This window comes from Bombyx mandarina, chromosome 08 (genome assembly GCF_030267445.1).
Source record: "Bombyx mandarina strain Sakado chromosome 08, ASM3026744v2".
Taxonomy (NCBI): domain Eukaryota; kingdom Metazoa; phylum Arthropoda; class Insecta; order Lepidoptera; family Bombycidae; genus Bombyx; species Bombyx mandarina.
The window spans coordinates 13554917-13569051 of record NC_143215.1 but is presented as its reverse complement, the minus strand read 5'-3'; the positions used below and the strand labels follow the sequence as shown (position 1 = coordinate 13569051).

General features: G+C 38.7%; 1 protein-coding gene across 2 annotated transcripts in view; it reads right to left on the bottom strand.

The window, feature by feature from the left end:
• The window catches only part of LOC114247257 (uncharacterized), a 51167-nt gene extending 38611 nt beyond the window's left edge, over nt 1-12556 (bottom strand). For both annotated transcript variants that reach the window (XM_089729253.1, XM_089729254.1), the window contains exon 1: nt 12416-12556. The gene's annotated coding sequence lies outside the window, so the exon portion shown is untranslated. The remainder of the gene's footprint in view (nt 1-12415) is intronic.
• Nucleotides 12557-14135: the final 1579 nt, after the last annotated feature.

Sequence of the window (14135 nt, the reverse complement as noted above, 5' to 3'; positions counted from 1 at the left end):
GAAGGCATCGGATGAGTCATTACCTCAAACAAAAACCAATCGGTATCTTGTGTTCGAGCAAAAAACGACAAATGCTGTTTTTAGTTAATTTTTCTTGTAGAGACCGCTTGCTTACGGACTGTTGAACTGAATTGTGATTTGACTAAATCCATTAGCTCACTAAGCCAGTTTTCAGTTAAAAGTAATCTATAGAATGATAAAATACGATTTGTGTGTGTAAAATCTTTATTCGCGTAATTAATTTAATTTTTTCAAATAGAAAAAAAAATGTTTGTTATGAAACTCTCTTTTCCCCACCTTATTCCACTAGGTGGGGTCGGCACAGCTAATTTATCTCTTCCATTCTCTTCTATCAGCCGTCATCTCAACACTCACTCCTCTCTCTCTCATATCGTCATTCACACACTCCATCCATGTCTTCTTCTGTCAACCTCTTCCCCGTCTACCTTGCACTACCATTTCCACACATCTCCTAGTCACATGCGTCTTCTCTCTACGCATCACATGGCCATACCACGCTATTGGTACAGATATACCTATCTATGATCTATGAGATAGATATACAGATTTGTTATGAAACCTGAATGAACAACTTTCCACAGATACTACTAATACTAGAATAAATACTAGACTCGTGTAATGATTTTTTTTAGCACCAAACTACCTTTCTGCCTACTGGTGTTAAGCGGTGACCATCACAATGATAACGGCCTTGAGACATGACGTCGAAGTTTCCATTAGATTAAGTGCCTTTCAAACGGAAAGGATTTCGTAGCAGTAATTTCAAATGTTACCAAAACCGCTATCGCGTAAGGCATTGCTCATCAGAAATGGCGTTGGATAGGGCACACTCTACGGCGCAGCGGAGTCAACGCAGCATCAATCGCGTTTGAATGGTAACCGCGTGGCAAGAGAAGGCCTGGTCGCCCTGTACATACTTGGCGACGCACCGTGGAGAGCGAGATGAGGACTACCGACACGACCTGGAGTGAGGTCAAGAAGCAAACTCAAGACAGGGTCAAATGGAGACAACTTGTGAGGGTCCTATTTACCAGCGGGGTACCCTAGATCAACAACAACAACATAAGTGGCAAGATAATGGTGCCTTCTTTTTATTGCTTAGATGAGTGGACGAGCTCACAGCCCACCTGGTGTTAAGTGGTTACTGGAGCCCATAGACATCTACAACGTAAATGCGCCACCCACCTTGAGATATAAGTTCTAAGATCTCAATATAATTACAACGGCTGCCCCACCCTTCAAACCGAAACGCATTACTGCTTCACGGCAGAAATAGGCGGGGTGGTGGAACCTGCCCGTGCGGACTCACAAGAGGTCCTACCACCAGTAGACAAGACAAACAACGCCTAGGGTCCTAGTAGGTACATAGTAAAGGTCTTAATTCTCACTTAACTCGTCATATTGCATGATATTTTGAAATAACGGTCTGATGATTAAATTCTAGCCTAGCTATACCTAGCCGTGCGGACACACAAGAGGACCAACCTACCTACCCAGTGAGGCCCACGACACTTCGAACCACCAGTAATCCTATGCCATAACCTTGATTAATGCACAGCATGTATTGCAACTTGGTATGAACAACTTATGAGTAATGCAATACCCATTATAATACAGTTCGAATATGTAAAACAAAACGAATGATTATATTAAAAAATTTACATTCGTAAAACATTTTATGCGACTGACGACTTGTTTACGAAACAGTCGATAATGATAGCTTTAGTTTCAAAACGTCATTACAAATACTACGATCTCGCTCATGGAAAACATTATTAAGATATTTATAAGTATACTTACTGTCACTATAAGTACACTAGTGTCTATTAGTGGAAGATATACAAAATCTTGATTTTCTCCGTGTGTCGCGAAATTGTGTTAGCAAATTCTCTGAGGTTGAGCCCGTTAGTTCACCTACCCGTCCAAGCGTAGCTGGAATAGCTCCTTAGGCTACCAATGAATAAGCAGGGAAACAAAATCTTACAGGCGAAGAAAAGGATCGATCGATGGAAGGAGTCGATCACGAAACTTTTTGATCAGAAGCATTTCTGTTATGAACTCGATCACGGGCAGTACCAAATGAATTTTGTTTATCGTACCTAATGATGTGCAGAAAACTTTGAGGGCCTCACTGTATTAGACCGGAAGACGTGACGGCATATTGCGGCATAAATACAAGCACAGATAACTATCGTAGAGCCAAATATACATGTTAAGAAATCTGTTTCCTAAGAGAGACTAGGATAATGAAACGGCTGCTCCATTGCTGTCACGCCATTCTTGCAGCCCACACAATGCAGCCCGCGCATTACGTGCGTAGGTTGATAAACAAGGATGGACCGGCAACTCGGTCAGCGGGCTACGTGTCGTCGCTAGCGGTCTGTAGGATATTAAAATATATTGACATTATGACTATTTTATTTAGTAATGAGATTATAAAATGACTAGCGTTTGCCCGCGACTCCGTCCGCGTCGAATAGTTACTTTGGCATAACGCTAAATTTTACCCCCCCCCCACTTCATTTACGTAGAAAGTGAAAACATTTTTGAATTATAGAATGTTAAGGAGCCATTTAAACTCCTATTTTGAAACATTCTTTATTGGTGCTCCACTTGTATTAGTCTTACCGTGATGTTATATATACCTTCCTCAATAAATGGGCTATCTAACACTGAAGAAACAATTTTTCAAATCGGACCAGTAGTTCCTGAGATTAGCGCGTTCAAACAAACAATCTCTTCAGCTTTATAATATTAGTATAGATATACGATCTAAGCCTGTGAACCGAATTTAGGTTTTAAAGTTGAGAGTACACATCCACTGTTCTCGTTTGCTGGAGATATGCTAACGGAAAAGTTTTCATATAAATAGGTTCTAATCTTAAAGATATCAAAAGAGCTAGATTCAATATGGCGGTAAATGGATATTGGCAGATATTACGTGTCATAATATTTAAACATTTACATATTTAAACTTATACTTTGTATGGTTAAGGTTGTAAATTGTTTTGAGCATCAATAAATAAAAAGAGCTGAAAAGCTGCGATGGATGGACACAGGACAGTATTTCATTATGAAAAAAGAGTTACAATGACGGTTATTTTTTAATATATCTCGAAAGCATTTAATTGAATATTATTATATTTTCAGATCAATAGTTCAGCGCTTCTGAAACCGCGGAGCTTTTCTAGTAGTTTTAATTCTTGGATCACAATACTCTTATATATATTTTATTAAGTGTTAAATCCAATGTAAGAGTTTTAATTAAAACCACTTTTACGGACGACGAAAACTAAAAGCAAGCGAAATATAATATAAAAGCGAATGTAAACCGTAAAAATAATTTTAATTATGTCTAGGACTCACAAGAACCGAAGAAAATACTGTACGACATTTTGTTTCTATATTGTACTAGCCGACCCGGCAGATTTCGTAGTGCCTCAATCGACAAACAAAATACCTAAACTTTTGTATAAAATAAACTTAAAACAAACAAAAGCCGTTCCAGAGATTAACCGGAACAAACAGACAGACAGACAAAAATTGTAAAAAATGTTATTTTGGTGTATGTACCGTATATATATTCATATGCATGTAGTAAAAAGCGGTTATTTCAATACTACAAACAGACACTCTAATTTTATTTATATGTATAGATGTATAGATTACTATAGTTTTGTAACATATTACTCCATCCTAATATTATTTCTATAAATAAACTAAATAGGTTGTGAGAAAGATTTAATTGTTCTACACGTTAAGAAGCATCTAGAAAACCATTTTAATAAATGCCAAAATTCTTAAAGAAGCTGCAGATTTTCAGGTCAATATAAAGAAAACAAGCCAGACACAATACAGTGACGCATGTTGTAAATTAGCACAGTGACGCGGTGCTAATTTACGTTAAAATAGGGTTGCTAGATATTTTTTTTATATAATGCCACAGTATAAATTAAAACCTCGTTGAACTGTAGGTATGTATGCTTATTAACATCATTTGTTGGTGTTGGTTAGTTGACGTATTGTATTCCCGCATTTAGTTACCTATTACCTATATACCATCTTGCCTACTTCTAGTAACTATACTGAGACCCTTAGAACTTATATCTCAAGGTGGGTGGCGCATTTACGTTGTAGATGTCTATGGGCTCCAGTAACCACTTAAGACCAGGTGGGGTGTGAGCTCGTCCACCTATCTAAGCAAAAAAAAAAGTTTTTTTTCTACCTATGCTGATAGCCTTGAGAGGCTATTTCAGCTTCGCCTTAACGTGTAAGTGAGCTCACGGGGCTCAAACCGGAAGTGTTGTTAACACTGGCCCTAGCAAGAGCAGCGCTTCGCAGAATCTACCACCAGATCAGAAACGCGACCCACTGAGTACATCCGGCGACAAACTCAGTGGGCTCCTATTTCTACCGTGAAGCAGTCATACGGTCCGACTTGGAGATTGAATGGCTGACTCATACAATACAAAGAAGACTTCGACCTCGTGTTAAGGTTAGTGACGGCATTCACAATATGATATCTAAGGCCTATCTTAACCACTTTCCTCCAGATGAGTAGTAAATTCGTCACGCTATTACAGTATCAACAGTAATAATATTTTTTATCTTAGTTGTGATTTGATTGCCTATAATAAGAGTTTCATTTTGCAATAGGAAACAGGAAAAATCAATACTAAAAAATACATTCTGCCCATTGTTCAGTTGCTATTAAATATTCGGCAACCCTAACCTAGATGCAAGTTACAAGTGCGCCTAGACTAACAAATTGCACAAACGGTTTCCGTGTCGGCAGATTTTAGCACGTTCAAGTCTGAATAGTAAGGCTGAATAACTTTTCATTACGTTATTGATAAAAATAGTTATTGATTCGCCTCATTTTTGATGCTGAATCTTATTGGGTTTTGAATTGAGATCTATGTGCTCAGTGCGAGTTCTTTTACGTTCTCGATGGCGTAAAAGTTAACTCAAATTTGTATGCAGTTAGAACAGCGCCCCTAGCGGCAAACGTAGGTAAACGTTCCAACTCCATACATATTTTAGTTGGTTAGATATCTTATCTATTAGTTTTGACCACTTTACCCCTTACACCGCCCGGGTTCTGATCTCAGGGGGGATCGGACGCATGGGCGAAAGTACAGGAGAGTCGTTTAGTAGGTAGAGCCCTAAATTCTATTCTTGGGTGCTCGGTCCACTCCCAACATCTTCGGACCGTCTAGTCCTATATTCCGGCCCAGAAAAAAAACCTTATCTGTAACCCGAAATTGGGCGACCTACCTAACAAATACAGTCAAACCTGGATAAGCGCGACTTCAAGGGAGCACAATATCATTCTCGCTTATCTATATCTATCGCTATAGAGGGAGCATTCTCGCTAATGCTCCCTCTAAATTTCGATTCGCGATTTTCCCCATTCAAACGCATTCACTATTTTAAGTTTATGACTTTAATGACAGTACTTTAATTTTCCGTTTTTACATGATGCAGAACAGAACTTTCCTTCGCAATTGATTAACGATAAACTGAGTAAGTCCGACAAACAGGACGATACACAGGAACACGTGTCCATTCGAAAATAATGCGATAAAAGAATACGATAAAATAACAACGTTATTTAGTTTCACGAAATAGAATAGGTTAAATATTGACGAGAAAACAATTCAAAAACAATGATAGGAAGTTCCACGAAAGTTAAAAATGAGTCATAAAATAGCAGATGTTAAATTTGTAATTTGTTTTGTCATTTGTTCCTCCTAAATAATATAAATAAATAAATAAAGCTCGGCTGTCGCTTATAGAGGTATAGATAGGTAGCAGTCTCACTTACGGAGGTCCATGAGGAAAAAACGACTCTCTCTTACAGAGGTTTCTGTTTCTCGCTAATAGAGGTTTTGGGAGCTTAAAATGACGGGTCCTTGCTATTACTCTCACTTATAGAGTTTTCTTACTTATCCAGTTATCACTTACCCAGGTTTGACTGTACTTCTGTCAGCGCAACCACGATCACTCTGACACGAGTGTCCGACTAAAAAGGAGCAGAATCTGTAATTACATTTTTCAATCATACCCAAACGGTTAACTGTCAAATTAATTGAAAATAAATGTTTCCTTGCTTATGATGTAACTCATTATCGAGCATTGGTAATTTTATTGGTCCTTAAAATCTAACAAACCAATACCCATCAATCTTGAGTCTTGAAAATCCTTAGGGATGTTACGCTCAATTTCTGGGGCCGTTATTCAAAGACAGTCATGATATTATTGAAATTCATATAACGTTATCTCTATTGCTGTCTATCACGCTTTATTTTATGATTGAAAGATTACTGGTGGGCCGAAGGCCTTTCCAGTTTCACCAGGACAGGTGGCGAGCAAATGCTCAGCCAGGAGGGGTGGGATTTGCTAACAACTGCCCGAGCGCCTCCGGAGGAGACCTAACAACTCAAGAGCAATTGCTTCGCGAATGAATCTAAGTCTATCACACGAGCCGTACTCTAACGATCTTAACAAAAAAATTAATAATGCTCTTCTACGTCCAATGATTTCGAAGTATGCCGTGCGAATTTCATTAGTCTCGGTGTGAGTGCAAGACATTACGAACGATTACTGTACAGTCTGCGAGCGATTTCAGGGGTAAATGACCTGAATCAATGGCCCGTGTCGTGGTACCCAGGTATGGAGTCGGATTTTGTTTTTTATTATTATTCTGTTTAGCTCGCTGACGAAATAGAGCCGTAGAATGGATCTAAGATCTTTGTAGGCACCAGTGGAAACACAAAAGATGTAGATCAACACGAGATCAGTAACTGTGCGGAATAATTTTACTCTTCATTGCGAGTTCCATTCCTTAATAGTTATAAGCTGTTAGAATATATGTATAATGAAGCTATTAGAATATACTATGAATATAAATATGTAGAATATGAAGATGAACTCCATATATTTTAGTTATTATAAATTTTCAGAAAATGTAATAATACGAATTACATTTTAATAAACTTGCTTTTAGGTATACTCATGTATTGATGAATAAATATATTATATTATAACCACGGAAGCTGCCAAATAATTCGAAATTCCCAAGTTCAAGTAACATACAAAAAAATGCGTTTCGCTTCGAATGGGTGAGCCCTAATATGGAAGCAATAAAAAGCCTTGGTGGCACAAAAAGTGAGACTACATATATCCAGAGAACAGGCGGCTTTATCCATAATTCTCTGGACTCTGATAATCAATGAGCACGAACTGGACCGCAAAATCGTCTGCTCGTGTAAAGAACAAAAAAGTTCCCAATGAAAATATATCAGGTTTGTATCATCTTTAAGTCGTCGTGGCCTAATGGATAAGACGTCCGGTGCATTCGTGTTGAGCGATGCAGCAGTGTTCGAATCTCAGGCGGGTACCAATTTTTCTAATGAAATACGTACTCGACAAATGGTCACGATTGACTTCCACGGTGAATGCGTTTCGGTTTGAAGGGCGGGGCAGCCGTTTTAAGCAGTTGTATATTGAGACCTTAGAACTTATGTCTCAAGGTGGGTGGCGCATTTACGTTGTAGATGTCTATGGGCTCCAGTAACCACTTAACATCAGGTGGGCTGTGAGCTCGTCCATCCATCTAAGCATTAAAAAAAAAAATCTTTGTAATTTTTTATTGCCCTTGTACGCAGACTAGCATACGGCCCACCTGGTGGTGAGTGATTACCGTCGCTCATGGACTTCAGTAATGCCAGGGCTAGAGCTAAAGCCGCTGCCTACCATTACGTATTCTCCACAAGCCTCGTTTGAAGAAGGACATGTCACAGCGCTCGGGAAAACCGTGGAGGGGAACTCATTCCAAAGCCGAATGGTGCGTGGCAAAAAAAGATCTTTGGAAACGCACTGTGGATGAACGCAGTGGCTCCAGGTAGAATCCAACAAATATTCCGATGAGTCAACTAAAACTACGGTTTAGTATCGAGTTTTTTTTTTATTGCTTAGATGGGTGGACGAGCTCACAGCCCACCTGGTGTTCAGTGTTTACTGGAGCCCATAGACATCTACAACGTAAATGTGCCACCCACCTTGAGATATAAGTTCTAAAGTCTCAAGTATAGTTACAACGGCTGCCCCAGCCTTCAAACCGAAACGCATTACTGTTTCACGGCAGAAATAGGCAGGGTGGTGGTACCTGACCGCGCGGACTCACAAGAGGTCCTACCGCCAGTAAAACTTACTTACTTACTTACTATTTCCGTTTTGTTGTTACCGACTTTTCGACGTAATTTACAGTTTTCGTAATAACGTGATTATTAGAGCTACATACCGTCACTAGAATCACGCACATCCGCCCAGTCTCTGTTTTGGGAATGCGTTCAATCGGGAATGTGTACCCATATATAGATCACGCATCTTTAATTATTTTATCAAAGGTTGTCGTCACTAACATCGTCTAAATTTAAACCAAAAATGTTAAAGGAGTGCTCTGAGGAATTGTTCGAGATGATACCGACATCTCGTTTTTACCATCGCACCGCCCGCCACCGGAGTAGAGTTCGTCCATACTACCTGGAGCCACTGCGGTCATCCACAGTGCGTTTCCAGAGATCTTTTTTGTCACGCACCATTCGGCTTTGGAATGAGTTCCCCTCCACGGTTTTCCCGAGCGCTATGACATGTCCTTGTTCAAACGAGGCTTGTGGAGAGTATTAAGCGGTAGGCAACGGCTTGGCTCTGCCCCTGGCATTGCTGAAGTCCATGGGCGACGGTAACCACTCACCATCAGGTGGGCCGTATGCACGTCTGCCTACAAGGGCAATAAAAAAAAAGTCGGTATAAAAAATACATTAAAATTAAATCTATATAAAGTACACTTATCATTTTTCAGTATTACTCTGATACTCTTCTACGTTGGAAGAAATTTCTTCATTTTCTTTTAAGACATACATTTTCTTTCTTCTTTTCATTTCAAGACAATTCTTTAATTTACATAGTATTTTTTTTTCGATATATTTCTTTCTGAACACGTAGATAAATAAACACAAACCTATCCCTAATTAAATGCCTATTGGGAAATGGTTATTCTCAATCAAATAAATAAATTTGGATCGCCATAATACTTCTAAATGTTACACCTACATCATAGTGCGTATTAAAAAGATAAGATATTGGCGCGTATTTAATTCCTATGGTAATTTAGAATACCATTGTAACTAACAAGTAAAGAATAAATTTATTTGAAACAAATTTAAACACCTCACGATACACTTTGATTAAAAAAAAAAAACATTGAAAAGACATTAACATATTTGAGTGATAAGGATAACCACGTGAACTTGTATATTATTGATTGTTATTATATTTATTGTGTGGTAGACGAACAGCCCATGAACATCAATAATGTAAATGCCGTCACCTACTTTGAGACATGAATTTTAAGTCACCGCTTTTCATTGTAGAACCACTGAGAATCGGAACGCATTACTGCTTCACTTTAGATATAAGCGGGCGATACCTACTCATGCAGGCTCTTAAGGCGCCCAGCAATACTACTATTAGCCCACAGAAGTCCACTGCTGGACATAAATCCCCATCCATAAGCCCACAGACGTCCACTGCTCGACATAAATCCCCATGTTTCGACGCAATGACCATTCTTGCACTGATTCAAAGTCCATCCGTTAATAATAAGCACTTTATCCTGTGTTTCATTGTTTCTGAATTACAAATTCTACCACGGGGCCCGTTTATGTGTTCATATATTATGACAATTGCGGTTATTTCTCTAAACGATATAAGACTACCATTAATATCTGACGTCAATGGATAACGCGCACTCGCAAACTATATAGTAATAATAGACAATTTATGTTTAGTTTTATTCACAGAGTTATTTATTATACATAGTTGTGAAAACTGTTCTATTTTTATTTATAATTTTTATATGATTATTAAATGCTGTTTAAAATAATTACTTTTTTTCCTACCTAGGCTAATAGCCTTGAGAGGCTATTTCAACTTCGCCTTAACGTGTAGGTGTCCGGAAGTGTTGTTAGCACTGGCCCTAGCAAGAGCAGTGCTTAGCAGAATCTACCACCGGATCGGAAACGCGACCCACTGAGAAGATCCGGCGAGAAACTCAGTGGGCTGTGTCTATGGGTTAATTCGCTCGTCGAGCCCTTCGTCGCAAGCGACGGGTTCGACGAGGACAGTGACCAGTGCTTGTGGTACCTAAAAGCACCGTTAATGGACCGGGAGGTCCGTTTTTGGAGACGTCGACGATAGTTACAAAAGTAGATGAAGTTTTTATTGAGAAAATCAATGAATAGGCAGGAAGTTGTTAATAGGAAAGGCTCAATATACACCCCAGCTTCAGTGAGACCTCATGATATAGTGGTATGGTCATGTTATTTTTCTACCATAATCCTCAACAGTACCCTCTAATTCCACGAGCAAGTCTTGCCTATATCTGCTGCAGGCGTGACGTCGGGTTTGGGGGGTATAAAATGACCGGCTGCAGGCGTGACGTCGGGTTTAAGATGACCGTTGTTCTAATGTACTTGATACTCAAAGTGGATAGCGCCATCGGCTGATATGAGTATAATTGCTAAAATGCTCTTAATTACCTAAGCCCTTGCTAGTCTTGGGTTCGTTCGTCTATTATAGCCTTCATAAGAAATAGTTTCGTTTACATTAAAAATAAATAAATAAAAAACGTTATTTTAACATTATACTGTGCCGTGAATAGGAAAAAATTTGAATCGCAATTACACAACAATAGTTTAAAAGAAAATCATGCAATCAAGAATGTCGAACTATAAGTATAGGGACAATTAGTCTTCGCGGTAGGCAGCGGCTTGGCTCTGCCCCTGGCATTGCTGAAGTCCATGGGCGACGGTAACCACTCACCATCAGGTGGGCCGTATGCTCGTCTGCCTACAAAGGCAATAAAAAAAAAAAAAAATCCGAACAAAATTGTCCACTCAGTTGAAGATCCTCATTTAGCTATTACATACACAGGGTGTCCCAGAAAGAATGGATAATCCTGAAACCCCTCATAGTTGAGCTATTGGGGACTCAAAATAAAAAATAAATAAAAAAACATTTCTTAGGTATACGATTACGATTTCCCGCATATTCCTTAGTATAGTCCATGTAGAATATGATAACACCAAAAAGCCTATGGATTTCATTTATTTGTAACTGTTGTATATTCCAGAAATGCACAGCAGTATGGAAAATATCAAGTTTTTATAAAAATAATAATTGATAAAACATTTTCCAGTGGAGCGAAATGTGAATCTCAACTATTCTCGACTTGAACACACCAACTTTTTTTAAATCAAAATCGGTCCAGCCCTTTAACTCACAGAAGAATTATATTTATTAAGATACACCTTTTTGGTTGCCCCGTCGTTAACTAAAATTAAGCGTCCTAAAATGTTGCTACATATCTTGAGATTTGTTTTGAGTTTTATTTAATCAGATTAGACCAATCGCGATACAATAACGTATTTGAGTCATTTCGGATTCAAAGTTTGCGATGAATAATAGAAGCAAAAATGATTAAGAGTGCAAATGAACCAATTTAATATACTTTCAAATAAAATGGAGGAAATAATATGTATGTACAGCACAACAACTAAAATGTAAAGTAATTTCAATGTCGACATTCTATTGGATAAAATTATTCCAATTATAATGTCATTTTACTAGGTTACAATCAACAGCAGTTCAATATTTAACACGAGTAAATAACTGAAGGATGTTTGTTAGCGTCCGCGGGCGGAAGATGTTAAAAATACAATTTACGATTTTTGTTTTTATAAGTTTGTAGTTGTACACTAAATATAGCGTGGGTGCGGTCTTTCAATCTTTCAATGAAATTTTTGTTGAGTTAAAATTTTGTATAGTACTTTAGCGGTTAAAATAATGAAATCTCTCGAATAGATGTAGATTCTTTTTACTTGCCGATATTCAAATAGTACGTTACGATTATGATTATTACCCACTGTAGCCAGGCATTGATCTTTGGTGCGGAATCATGGTATGTAGGACACCGCCGCCACTGGCCCGTTGGGAGCTCCGGTATGCAGTACAAGAAATCTATTTTTTATCGCGCCAACTAATTATCTGTTAGAAAATTTCGTTTCGTGCCTTAAACGGCAGCATAATGTGCAACGTGCACTTTCATTTCACAGCTTAGAACATTTCGGCTTTCATCCGCGTTCGTGTATTTGAGTCATCGCGTGTCAAAACATAGACATTTTCACGTGAAACAAGCAAGCGCGGCGTGAATTAGAGACGTTGCAGCATCCGAAAATACAGTAACTATATTTAGGTGTTTCGGATATATAATTTTCAGTGCGTCGCATTTACGGTGATTAAGACAAATTAGCTGATGGGTAATACTCACCAGAATCTTGCGCTCGCATTTTACGTTACAGCGGTACGCGGATGCGTGTTTTATTTCACTGAAATTTATATTCGTTGGCACCGCTCGTCGCTCGCGCAGATTCCGGTCGTGTGGCGCCCGCCCGGGCGGTTTGCCGACTGACGAAGCGACGCGCGCTCACATTAACCGTCTCCGAGTTAAAACTCTCATTATCACAGTGTCCTTCTTTAAACTGTAAACCTTAGTTTAAGCCATCAATCGTGTAGTTCATTTAAAACTGTATTTCTTACGACAACATTAACACGTGTCGATCATTTTAAGATTGCAAAGTATCTCAGTGTCGAGACTGTGCTGTGGTTGGATAACGATTGTAACACACAGAGCGTAGTTGGAAAACGTCGCGAACGCAGTCGCTGAACTACTCAAGCATTGAATCAATGTTTGTTCGCTCTACATAGTGCCGCTTTGGTAACCATTGTTCGAAGAGTAGCAGACTAACACCAATGTCATAAGTAGTAGTTTTTCTTTTTTGTAAAACTTGTAAAGCTAACGTACTTTCACGTTCACATTTATTTGCCTTTAAAATTCGAGTGCAGTGTATATTTTTGGCGTTTGAGCTTTGCTGAAATATTATTGCTTTAAACAAGACTGCGCGCTCGAAATTTTCTACGTGTTTTAGATAGAACTAAACCAGAATTGCAATAACATAAGACAGTGAGGGAATAAATAGCATTCATCAATGTTTTAACCGTGCCGAAGTTGCATTGCCCACTCAATAGAATAGCAATACCTACATGACGTAATTCGCATTGGCAACACTAGTTTGAACAGCCTCAAATTCCTGACAAGTGTTAAGGACGTGTTAATCCAACATCCACCCACATCGTAGACGAAGGCAGTCACGTTAGTGAAAGGAAACCTATAATTTTATACAATATTTGTTCGTGAAGGTTAATTCAATATAGATCTCGTGTTAATCATACTATCCTGCATGTTTCTGTTGCCAGATAAGTAGTTCGAAGGATCATCCATCAATAGTTTTGGATATTACTAAAGATCACGTTCGAACGAATATTTACACAATAGTTACTGCATTGTCTTATCCTTTTACTCTTTGTCACGCTTATCCTTCCAAAATCGGCCATTTAGGTTAAGTTACAAGCGTCACAATTTTATAGCAGTTCAATTTTATTACTAAAGCCTCATACGACCACAAAAAGGTGGAGTCTTCCTTGTATACTTCTAGTGCCTAACAAGTCACAAGTATAATTATGTCTCCGTCGGGTTCGGATACCGATCTCACACCATTGCACTCCTGACATCTGTGTGCTTAGTGCGAGTTTTTGAGCGTTCTCGATAGCGTAAAAGTTAACCCAATTTTGTATGCAGTTGGAACAGCGCCCCTAGCGGCAAACGTAGGCAAACGATCCCATTCCATACAAATATGAGCTAACTTTTACGCTATCGAGAACGTCAAAAAACTCGCACTAAGCACACAGATGCATAGAATTCTTTAACTGCGAGATCCTTTTGTTTGGTTTAACGAGTTCCGCACATTTTTTGGCATTTGATGACGGATCTGATAATGGGGCCATGTTTTTCGTCTTTTCAAACGGAATTTTCTTTATAATTTACACACATGATTGTGGTTACAGCTACCTATGTTCTTAATTCTTGCCTATTTATTGTACGATGCGACGGCACGCGATAGCCGCCATGTTTTCTTGGTTGGATGATGGGA